The 12831-nt window shown below is 40.3% G+C and overlaps 1 protein-coding gene across 11 annotated transcripts in view; it reads left to right on the plus strand.

Moving 5' to 3' along the window:
* LOC123986762 (AMP deaminase 2-like) overlaps positions 1 to 12831 on the plus strand; it is a 32766-nt gene that overhangs the window by 4848 nt on the left and 15087 nt on the right. The window contains exon 1 of one of the 11 annotated variants that reach the window (XM_046075118.1): positions 9233 to 9562. The exons of the other annotated variants lie outside the window; for them this stretch is intronic. The gene's annotated coding sequence lies outside the window, so the exon portion shown is untranslated. Of the gene's footprint in view, positions 1 to 9232; positions 9563 to 12831 lie in introns of those variants that run through there. 11 annotated transcript variants of the gene reach the window in all.

A 12831-nucleotide genomic window follows, 5' to 3' on the forward strand; every position in this document is an offset into this window, starting at 1 on the left:
CCAGAACATTACACAGATACTTGTGCAGTGGCATTTAAGAATCCATCCTGCTCAGGATGGAGCATTAAGGGAGTTTACAGAGGTGGGGTCTGCTGCGGCTCTAGTTTGTTGCTCAGTTTTGTATCTGTTGTTGAGACGTTTGTTGACTTGAAGCTTTAACTGAGGTTATATATTTAACATTCAGCATGCATTCTGTTTTAATGCACTTCGCTGCAAAGAACATTTTAACTAAACTAGAGCTTCAATTAATCTATTGATCAGTCAATAGTCGGTTGTTTAGTGTATGAAAAGAAAATACGGACAAAAAGCACATTATCAGAGCAAACCCTGTTATTGGTGAGGCATGAATCAAGAAATGTTTAGCGTTTTAATTTGATGAATGAGCTACAATGAAAATAATCAATAAATTATTAAAATAGTTGAAGATCTGTCGATTCAGCAGTTCATTAACAAATCTTCAGCGCTAAGCTAAATGATAATCATGACTGACACTCTAAGAAATGTTTTATTTAGTACCACTGCAGTGAGTCAAGTCAATAAATGCATTAATCCAATAAATACATTATAATACACCCAAAAGTAAATGTGTTTAAATATGGATTTGACTCTGCTTTTACTGATGTTGTTGTGATTGCTAAGGAAACAACACAATGTTATACTATAGAAACTTATCCCTCAAAGAAGTGCCCTTAATGGACCCCTTATTCCGTCCCCTTTTAGCAAGTGTCACAGCCCGGCTCATGGACTGTAAAAAAACAGGATACACATGGGTAAACTAAACAACAAAGTCATTTATTAATAAAGAATAAGCAAAACCTATGAGTGGGAAGAATCTGTAAAGTCAGTAGTGTAGGGAGTGGATGAGTTAAAATGTGCTGCATGGATGTTGTGCTGTAAAAACAAAGACAAGAAACCAAACACAACAAAGGAAGCTGTGAGATGAGGAGGTCCAACCAAGCTGACTGCTGCTCTGGCTTGTATGCATGGGGCACACCGGGCCCAGGTGTGTCCCATGCCTCTGATTACTCTGCCAATCAGGTCTGCAGCCCTGGAGACAGGAAATAAACCAAGGCCCAATCCCAAAGCCCTAAGCCCTGAACCCTCACAGACTTTACTGACGTCACTTGGAAAGTGATTGAGTTTAAGAGGCTGCAAGGGCTCAAAATGCTGTAAACGGGAATGGGACAGCACTTTGCCACTTTATCACCTTGACAACGCTGAAACACGTTGCACACTTTTTATTTTATGTTTTTGCCTGATTTAAAGTCCTGCAGGCTCTCGCCCTAGAGTGGAGGAGAGGTAAATGTCAATATATATTTGTCAATAATCAATACACTATTGTTGGTCAAACAGAATCATTAATCAAAAACTAAAATAGTGTGTAATAAGGTGATTGCATTCCTCTGACTTCATGTGTTCTATGCACCATCTTAAGTTAAGAAAACTTTCAACAATGTTAATATCAGCGTAGGTGTTGATGCTTGTTTGTTTACGGTTTTCTTCTTCTCTTATAACGTGGATTTGCCGTGATAATTCTCTCGCTTCCCCTGGTAACCCCCATATTTCACATCATACCGCTATGAACTGTGGGAAATTCCCTCAGCCGAAGTCTGGAGAAATGCGGACTTACGAAAAGGGTCTATAAAGGCCTCAAAATGTCTACGAGAGAGCCCTTGCGCACTTGACGATTTGACAGTGGGACAGCCCTAAGCCCTCTCGGACTTACCATGAACGCGCCACAAAGTCTGTGAGTCTGTGAGGGTGGACATTGGGATTGGGCCCAACAGCAGTATGAACCATCATACAACATCATGGCTATCATGGCTGTACTGGCCATGGCCTCTCCTTATCTCATCAACCCTGGGTTAGATGGAGCAGTGGTGTTGTTTTATCTTGCACCTTCCACCTCTCTCATCATGACAACAACAACCTCCCCAACCGTTTGGCCAAAAAATTGTTTTCGTTTAGTAGAATACGCAGTGACCGTGTGGAGAAAAAGAAATATCATTATTCAATTTAATTTATTAGGATCCCCATTAGCCGTAGCCGAAGCAACAGCTATTCTTCCTGGGGTCCACACAGACACAAAACTCTAGACAGTATAGTACACAATTACAGATAATCACACACCAACACAACAAAGACAATATAACCATACACAAACACGATACAACACACTATATAACCCAGTTCTCATCAGTAAAAATCACTCAACTGAACAAACAGAAGAAAAAGAAAATAAGTTTATGTATTATCTAGACAGTACATTGCACTATATAGAGTCTGAGCGTCCTTGGATGAGAAAAGCTGTTTCGCCAGGAAATGTTTCAATGACATTTTAAAGCTATTTTTACTCTTCTCCTGAATAATATGCTCAGGCAGAGTGCTCTATGCAACCATAACTCTATACATTGCAGTGTTCTTCATCATACTGGTTTTCGTTTTGGGTATTGTAAATCTACCCTAAATAGTGCGCCTAGTGTAATAGTCATGCACATCTGAGCTCCAACATAGCTGTCTATGTAATACCCTTGGTAATTTAGTAACTGAAATCTTTTTTATAAAATAAAGCAAAGAGGCAGTACATCTATCTTTTACCTTTAACTAGATTAAACAGCTATACATTGTATTTACATTAGTTCTATATCAGCATCGAAGTGTACAACGTGCTGCTTTATTCTGAGTAACTTGAAATATTTTCATCTGAGTCATGGAAGCACTGGACAAAACCACTGAGCAATAATTTATTTATTGTTACTTCAGCTAAACATTACTGCCTTTCATCCTCCTTATACATTTCAGTTAAATTGCCCCATTAGCGTCCCAGATTTGATAACGATGATGAACTTTCTCACTGAGTGTATTTTTTGCTCACTTTAGCGACAGTGACCTCTGGACTTTTGAATCAAACTTGGACGAATTTCAACAAAGTTCACATCAAAAAATTAAGGAAATGCAGTTTTCCAGCAACCCTTTTAGATTGTTTGGGTTTAGCAACTTGGATAAAATATATAACTCTTGTTGGTTGCTGTTAGGTAATTAAGATGACAAAAGAGTCAAGAGTCTCTCAAATGCTACTCTTTACATAAGATATTAGTTACTGACGTTGACTTTTTAATTGGACTTTGTTACCACAGGCCTTTATCTTACTGGCTTATGTTGGTGAATTAATTAGTGTTACAGTTGTGTCAGTTAACAAGGTATGCATGGGGCTTTCATTAACTTTTTAGTGTGATGTGATAGTGGCCAAATGATCTTAGCTCTTTGATTACCTTTGAAGTTGATGCTAACTGCTCTCTGTTGGGAGAAACTAGACCAGCAATATATCTGTGAAACAATTAAATGTTGATATTGATTCAGTTTGAAACCGCTGCCTTAGTGTGCCACAGCACAGTGCAAATGTTGGGTGTTTTGGGGATATGCGGCAGCAGATCTCAAGCAGTAACTCACATTGACAAACACACATACTGTATTTGCTGAGGAGTCCTGTCTTTGCTGCAGTAATAAATAACTTAGAGGTCTTTCCATCCATGCAGTCATTTAAGTCCTCTCAATTAGCCGCTTGGCTGAGCCCCCTGCTCTCCCAGTCTGTCATAAGAGCCACATGTAGGCCATCCGTTATAGTACTTCCATCTGACCACGCTAGCCTGTTAGCGTTCTCGATGCCAAATTGCTGAAAAGTCTACTGTAGCTGTGGCTTGGGCAGCTGGTGTTTTTATCCACATCATGAACTGAAGCGTTGAATATTTCCTGTGATACGCCTTGTAGCAACACCAGAAATAGCTTTGCATCCTTTCAAGTATTTATTTATCCAAAAATTCACATCTCTGGCACTGCTGTACATTTTAAACAGTTCTCTTATGTAAGTGTTGGTGTTGATTTGCTGGTGGAGACATTGATTACTCAGCCAGTGTTCTCATCTGCAGGAATTTGTCTCTGCCTGCAGGCTGCTTTCTCGCTGGACCTTCATTGCATCACATGAAGCAGAATATGTAATGTCCGGGCTTTGCAGCCGAAGCCATTTAAAGAGGCTATTAAAGCATGTGGTAGAGAGGTGGAGGGAATTCCTCTCTCCAGCATGAATCACTGCTGCGATTTCTGTTGTGATCTGATGCAGAAGCTCTTACCTTGATCTTCACTAACTTCCTGGCCTCTAACTTGACACTACCTTGTGTACCTTTTATCTGTAGGCTGTCATGTAGTCTAGCTTGTCAGAAGATTTTGTTGCAACCGATTTTCTTTGCTCCTGTCAAGTGCACTCAGTGGTGCTGTGATCCCTGCCTCATTACCTGTGTGTTTCTGTGCACTGTGTTGTACTGGGTAATGTATAGATATTAATTTGCCACTGATTTGAGCATATTGTCGAGAACTCTATTTAAACTGTGAGCTCCACATTAATCTGTATTATTTCTTACTCACTGTACATCCTGCTCCACGTTGCAGGTTACTGGCTACTTCACTCACTCCACCACTCCAGCCTCCCCCTGTTCTGGTTCATTATTAATCAGATATACTGTTCCTGGCATGTCTTTCATGTGGTCTCTTTCTCTTGAGCTTGTGTGTTTTTCTGTATCTCATGACTTGCCCAGTCATGTGGGTATGGGCTCTGTTCTGTTACGTCTGGGGGGCTTTGTTACACTCTTCCCTGAATTGTTAGCACATCTACACATTGTTGCCCTGTGGACTTTAACCTGGCAACCTCTGTGCCCACTAAACTCTCTCACTTACCTCCTTACAAAGCAGAACTTCAGTGTCACTGCTCAATTGAACCATATTATTAATAGTGTCAAAATTGAGAAATGAGAAAATTGAGAGCATTGAGGGTACCAGTGAGGACACATTTGGGACTAAGACCACCTAACAGGTATGGGGATAATGACTTATGAATTACAAAACAGTCCTTAAACTGTGTATGTAGGCCAGTTTATATATGGGTGGTTCATTTTGGGGAAACAATGTGTGAAGATTTAGAAGATTTTCTGTGAACTGCTTTTTCTATGCAAAATTTTAGTAGCACATTTAATGAGTACAGTTTTGAACTTTTACATCTCACCACTAGAGGGAGTTTCCGGCACAAAAGTACAGAAGGACCATTAGTTTGAAACAAGTGGCTGGTTGTCTGCGTCTCAATGTTTGGCTGTCCTGCAGTCAGACATGAGTGAGGACCAGTTTGCTCTGTGTTTTTTGAGTGGAAAATTCCAGTGCTTTCTTCTGCTATGAATAGCTCAGTTGCTTCTCACGTAACAGAGGAAGTGTGTCAGTTCTGGAAAAGAGATTTTAGGGGGCAGGAACCAAGGCCTTGAACGGTATAACACCAACAGGTGGGCCTGTTGTTGCTGGGGGGCGAGCAGATAACGAGTCCTTTTCATTGTCACCACAACATTAACACACACACACACACACGCACAGAGCAGCAAGACTCAACATCATGCCATTGGACACACCGTATCTCACAGGGGTGATTTTCTGGCTGACAGACAGTGCTTATACACATGGTTATGATGGGTTGTATTTCATCGCTGAGGTACAGTTAAGCTTTGGTCTGTCCCCACTCTCAGCATGGCTCCTATTAAAGATCTGTTTTCATCTAATCCATCGTATTTGATCACAGATGAACCGGCGTCAGCTGATGTTTGGTCCCTGACTGGCTTTTTTTATTGTCCTGTGACCTCAGTGAGTCAGTGAACTGCTCACACACCACTCCCTGTTTCCCTCAACGATCTCCCAGCTCTCACTTTTTTTTAGGAACACATGTACCTCCACACTTATGCCGTGTGAAAAGATGCATCACAGGGAGAACACCCATACGGTTTCTCCACACACACTCGCATACATCACAGTTTATTGATCATGAGAAAGCTCTTGAGTATAATTCTGGGGGGGGGGGGGGGTAACAAGACTCTTGTTATTGCCACCAGCTTTGGTCTTAGGAATGGAATATTAACCTCTCAATGTCCAGGCAGTGCAAAGTACAAGGTGCTACATGTTGACAGTGTCAAGTGACATGGTGCTCCTCTTTGCTATGTTCAGATATGGTGAGAGCTGCACTGAGGTGACAAGAGGTTTGGTGACCAGACAAGGCTCTGGATAATCACAAAATCCTGGAGGGGGAGTGTGAATGTGTGTGTATGTATCTATTTATTTTTTTAAATTTTGTTTAAATTTTTCATTGATTTTATCTGGGTTTTTTTGGTGTGTTGGGATGTGTGTGTGTGGGTGTATACATCGCAGTATACAGTTTGTGCAGGTGATGGGCCGCAGGGAGAAATTGTTGTTTTGAGAACTTTCCCGATGGACTCAGGAAGACAGTTCCACAGCAGCATCTGACTACTGAGAAGCCATGAGTATTTTGTGGAAATATTGGTCTCTTTTATTCACATGGGAATTTTTCTGCAGCGTTAGAGATTAGGTTTGCTTGACATGGATTTGCCTTCTCTTGGAGAAAGAGAGTGAAAATTGGTACACTGCTCTTCTGTGCTCTTGATTAGTCTTTTGGGAAAAAGATGTGTTGAACACAACAGGGGTAAGAGCAGAAAAGGTCAAAGGAAATCAAATCTCAGACTGCTTTTAAGAAATGTGATTTAAAGAAAAAAGGTAGATATGTACTTTGTCTAAACTGAAATTCACACCAGCCTGTAGCTGGTCTTTGGCAACAAACACATTCACACCTTGCTCTGTTTTCATTGTTGTAAGTAAAGAAATTACATCGTCATCATGGCACTACACATTAGCACACAGTAGCATCTGTAGAAACGAACTGCTACTTTTACCTAAACACCTCTTTATAACTTTCTACATATAAAGGCTCCTCTATAGGTTTCTGAATAAGTGAATGAATTTTGAGATACGATCTCTTCCAGAGGCAATTCAAAGATGGCCCACCAATAAATTAGGGTGTAGACACCGTTTCACTGAATAGGAAGTTTATGGTTCCAATTTCTAGACAGATAAAATGTATTCAGAAACTCATGTCACATTATAGCCTGTTTAGATGCTGGAGCTGGCCTTGGCTCGCAGCAACAGCCTCTTTCTATTGACTCGCTGTCTGAAAAACTGCACACGGTGCAATATGATCAAAACAGGGCTAGGCTTGGACACATCAATTCTCACAAAACTGTTCTAGGTTTGTAATTCTTCTATTCTACATCGCTGATCTCCCAACCATTTTATAAGCTTTGCACTCTCCAAAATGCAGCCTACACCACCACCACAGGCTTTCATGGAATGAAACCGCATGTGTTTATTTTCCATAATAAAGTCATGAGCAATATGCTTCCACGCTTTCACAAGTCTTATTTATTCATCATGTTTTGTTTTTATCTTTCATCTCTAGGATTGATCAAATTCAAATCAGCGTAGCAAACAGCATTCACTGACATTGATATCATTTGAGATTAGTGCAAATGTGGTGAATACGCTTCAGAGGTTTTTATTAAGGACCGTTTGCTGAAATCGTTAATAAAAGTTTTTCTTAGTAGTATTTCTTAAGTATTTCTTGACACAAAAATAGATTTTTGTTTTGGCTGTATTTAGTTAGACCTCAGCTTAACTGTAGAAGTGCTGCCTACTTAGCACACAGCAGAAAAGATGTGGAAACCTCACTATCCACCACATTTTAGGTTCGTCATGTAATAGGCCTCGCAGGAAGAGCAATGAATGTATTGTGTATCTACGTCATCTTTTTTTCAAAAACTGTGGGTGACAAGTAGGTGTCGATTGTGGCCAGTATCAATGCTGTTTCTGGGATGCGGTGATAAAGTGTCTTCCACTGTTAAAATGCATGTAAAAATCTAACTTTAGTATCTATTATAAATAACTAGGAATGCATCTTACTAGTACAACACGGTTCATGAGTAACTCTCATCATGCAACTTTGAAAAGAGGAACTCCATTTGTCAATGTGTAAGGCCCATAGATCCATAGGGCCATTTAGGCTACCTCTCCACCTGTCAAACCGAGTTAGTAAATAATATGGAGTTTGGATACAGTAGCAAGAACGAGAAAAACAAACATTAGCAAATTTTACCAGCGTGTGGCTGTTGCTAATTTTGCACCCAGCTCTATACATAAGCAAACAAGTTCAAAAAGGAGAAGACTGGCTATTTCGTATATTCTTATTACCTGTCACCCGGTCTGATTACCTGCGAAATCAACGATTTATAGCACACATGAGGCGGTTTACATTTCCCCATGCAACGTTTATCAGTAGTACATTAATAAGTTAAAAGGAAGCAGGAGGAGATTTTTCTTTAGAGAATTAGATTTTTGACGTTTTATTTTGTTGTGGCTGATATTGGGACAGGATCAGCAAAGAGATAAAGGGACAGTGGTGGACGACTGTTGTAAACACGAGTCAATCTTAGTGGATTCAGCTATTTAAAAAAGAAAAATAGTATTAAAAACAAGTTGTGTCTTTATTTCACTCGGACCAAAATTCGGGCCCTAGCCAGATCAAGATGTTTACAGCACGAGGCGGTGGAAACTCTTCTGCTTTTGCCCACAGGGGCCGCCAGAATCAATACAAAACAGTCCCTTGTATTTGTTTTAAATAGGGGTTTAGCAGATTTCTTGTACTTCCTTGTGTTGTGCAGCAGTCATGTGATAGAGGAAGGAAATAGCCTCCGCAGGCATCATGTGATTGGTGGAGAAAGTTACGTGGCGTGCAGAATTTAAATGAGCTCACTTGTATGTACACACAATCATACACCCCTCTCTGTAATTATAAGAAATCACTCTACAGACATTGAATTCAAACATCTGACAGTAAAACAGAGTCACAGCAATAAGCCAATTGAAGCAGATCAGAATTCATAAACAATTTACAAAGAAAAACAACATGGCACGGACCATAATACAGTGTTGGCAACTACATATAAGGCAAATAAATTTATGTTGAAACATGTCTTCAATGGACATGTAGCAATTGTTTTTAAGTAGTGGTATTCATAACATGATTTAACGGTTTGCAGTCATGAGATGATTGAAGAAGTGTGTTTATGAATAAGAGCTGGCAGGCAGAAAAGAAGTGGGAGTGGCCAGGGCTGCTGGGCCGCCTCCATTTTACAGCACAATAGAGTCTGAAGTGGCTCACCCCTGTCCCCTCCCCTGTTTTGCCACGTGGTATGTTCCAACCCAGTATTTAAATCCGGGAGCTTGGGGGCTGTGCTGTTCATGCACTGAAAACCGGTGTAATCCAGGAAGCAGCTGAGAGGCAGAGGCAGAAAGAGAGAGAGGGAGGACGAGAGAGAGAGAATCAGAGGAAAGAGGAAAACTGCTTCACCAGCACACTTGAGGTGGCGACAGATACAGCAGGAGAAGCAAAGAAAAAGAGAGAGTTGTGTGATCCTGTTATTAGGGCAGCTTGTGTTTAGGAGAGAGAGAGAGCATATCTTGCCTCTCTCTTCGCTGTCATTTCTCTCTCCTCCACTGTGCCAGCGGGGGATGGTACATCGTCTGTCCCAGGCCTAGTTACATGTCCCAGCATCCCGCAAGAGCTCAGACAAGGCCACTGCTGCGACAGTAACGGAGACTGTGAGAACAAGACAAGACAGTGAGAATAGAGGTACTGTAACCCATGCTGACTAATGATGATTAACAGGAACATATACTGTAGAGCCTGTTAATGTGCATACTGTTTTATTACTAGTTTCAGCAGTTCTCTGTGACGCCTGGTACTTATCACTCAAAAAATACTGCACAAGCAAGCTCGTAGTGACAGATAAGGTGCTAGTAAACACAGTTGCTGCGTACTGGAATAAGCTGACAACATGCAGAAGACCGTGGGAGGAAATGTAGAAATGAGCTTCTTTAAACCACAAGCAGATGGTAGAGAAAAACACATCAGGCATTTGCTAGGTTGGTCATTTGCTATGATGCTGATATTTGGAGAAGCTTGATGAGTTTTTTTTTGTCTGGCTGTTGCAGTGGGTGAACATCAAGTCCCTGCTGCTGTTTGCTACAGTCCTTTATGTTGCAGTTATATTACTCAGTGGATTCTCGAGTGTGTGCTGACGAAAACCAAAACATAACAGGGCACACGTGCAGTAAATCAGAAAGGCCGTTGCAGTGGAGTTTCAGAAGCAGGAAGAAAAAAAATGTCCTCAGAATTGCGTCTTCATTAATGCTGTACAGGCAGGTTTGTGTGAGCAGATGTACTGTAAACTACTGGGGTCTGAGTTCAGAGCCCACCTGTACATGTCGGCCTTCCTGATGTTTTTTAAGGGCAGTGTTTTTATCGGAACAGCTGACATCTGTTTTTTCTGTTTGTGTTGTGACTTATCTGTGTCCTCTTAAAGGCTGTTTATGGTATAGAGTATTTTTGTCTTTCCAGCAGGCTGTCAACTTTAAAAAAAATAAAATAAAATAAAGTGTTTACAAAGGGAAGTTACAGGCAGCAGTTTTCAGATGAAAAATATCATCACCCACATTTGTTCCCTTGCACCCAGCCTGTTCAGTACTGATAATAAATGTTCGAGTCGAAGACCCGAAGTAGAGGTTCATTCTCATCTATAGTTGCTAAGGAACATCTGAAGTGTGTGTCACCACTCTCCCCTTCAGGGAATAAAGAGAAATCTGTAAAGGAGAAAAGATTGGAGCCACAATTGCTCTAGACCAAAAAGTAAACCAAAACACTTTATTATAGGGAACTTCTCACACATGCATAGCTTTTCGGCCATCAACAGTTTCTCTTATTCTAAGATGCCCATCATGCATTGCTGCTATGTGACATCCCTGCTTGTACATGACTTTTAGCTTTGTAAGAGCCTCCCTTGTGTTTGCTGAAGTCCAAACATAGACATAGACAGCCTTTATTTAATTAGTGTATCTCTATGAATATTCTCATGCTTGATAATGTTAATGATAATGGAGTTTACATGTCTGAATAATACATAACATAAGGTCTGCTGTGTAAAAATAAGTAGAGCTGGGCAGTGTTATTGTTTATTGACTTTTAGCTGACTGTGATGATGCGATCATTACTTTGTTGTTCTACAAAGTTCTACAGTCAAAGCTAATAATTTAGAGCAAACTATGCATACAAATTAGTTATTGAAGTTCATCTTTTGACACGTACGAAGTCTGATGTATGGTGAAGAGACTGGCACGTGACCATAAAGTATCAACAAACCAATAACGACGTTGAACGGGACTGAAACTCACACAAGTGCTTGTTTGTACATTGCCAGACCACAGTGATGAAGGGGAATTGCAGGCTGGCATTGTGAGGCTACATGCACAAAGAATTATTATACAAGTATATTTTTCATCTCATTATTTATTCGAGACATAAACTGGGGATTGAAGTGTGCCTGACAGGTTATTGGCTCTAAGTGTCATGGTTGGGAATTTCCTGACTTGACGATGGACTGTGCCTGTTTATTTGCTATTTGTGTACCCAGCACGGCACGCTTTGAGAAGAGACTGTGCAAGGCCAGATGTATTCACCAAAATGCCAGTTACCTTGAGTGTTGTTATTGTCTCTTTGATGTTGCTGAACATCAAACATGTAGTTGATGACATAGACAACAGTTGTCTAACAACAAGGTCTGTTTTCAGCACAATGTCCCGCAGCTGATAATTTGATGATTTAATCAGGAAGAACACACCATCTCCTTGACAGATATACTCGTCAGTTACAGAGAAGGATAGAACAAATGTAGAAATTAAACTGGAAGATAACTGAGATTATTGCAGTTCGCCTCTACAGTGGCAGCAAAATCTAATTAATTCTCTTGATATCTTCATGTTTATCATCACAGTAAATGACTCAGCCAGTAGGCCTGGCGGGGAAGTTCTGGTAACAATGTGGGGCTTATGGGACTTGAAATATGTTGCATAAGTTGTTTTGTTGTCAAAATTCACTTTACAGCACATAAAATCAAAGTTGGCAAATTGACATTGATTTTTCTGGTCATGGAGTATTTTCATGGACGTACTGTACAACATTTTGTTTGACTTCTTCAGTATATAAACCAGAATGGCTCTGCAAAAACTAGTCTGCTGCTACTTCTGGCCCAGGGAACGGGGAGGATGAGACAGGCTGGAAGGATTGTATTGATCCTTAAAGAGCAGAGTCAGCTTCGCAGATTCTAGGTGACCCTTTCTCTGGTAGGGTTTAAAAGAACAGGTGGGTGGTGTGCAGACTCAGGTCCCAGGGATGTTAGAGAAAGCTGAGATGGAGAGCTTTGTCAACATTACTCACTGGTCTAAGAAATTAACAAAGGCTACATGAAGGCAGAAGGGTTGAATTAGTTTATTCTAAAATAGATAACACAGTAAACGGCATGTTTGACATGAGGCTAGAGGCTAGGATTCTTGGCCTTGTGCCAAAACAGATCCTCATGCGATCTTCATCTGCGTGTTGGTTTGAAACAAAAGAACAAAGCAGCTTATGACTAGGCTTCACAGAAATACTACCAAAAAATGTGTTTATCTCCACACTCTTTCACAGGTGAGTTACACAGATTAAATTTGTCTCAAGGATAAGCCCACAATCTCCAGTCTAAAGTGATTTCTGTGGTTGGACTCCATCATGACTCCAACATCAAAGACATCTATCTTTATTGTTAAAAAAAACAGATTAACAGTATTGCTTTAATGTACCTGTCTAGCTGCTATTTGGACAGATAGATTTTCTTTAACCCCTTAACGCCTGAATTTATTTACAATAAAAAAAATTTAAAAAATACTTGTGTTTTCATTTGCTTTCAAGCTGATGTTAAATTAAGTGAAGATTGTTAATTTGTCTATAGAACATAGAAAAGATATAAATTCAGGTATGTGTAGGTATGATGCAAATTAGCGACAAGAGGCATAAACGAGAAAACCAGG

The sequence above is a fragment of the Micropterus dolomieu genome, linkage group LG18 (genome assembly GCF_021292245.1).
Source record: "Micropterus dolomieu isolate WLL.071019.BEF.003 ecotype Adirondacks linkage group LG18, ASM2129224v1, whole genome shotgun sequence".
In the NCBI taxonomy this organism is placed as follows: domain Eukaryota; kingdom Metazoa; phylum Chordata; class Actinopteri; order Centrarchiformes; family Centrarchidae; genus Micropterus; species Micropterus dolomieu.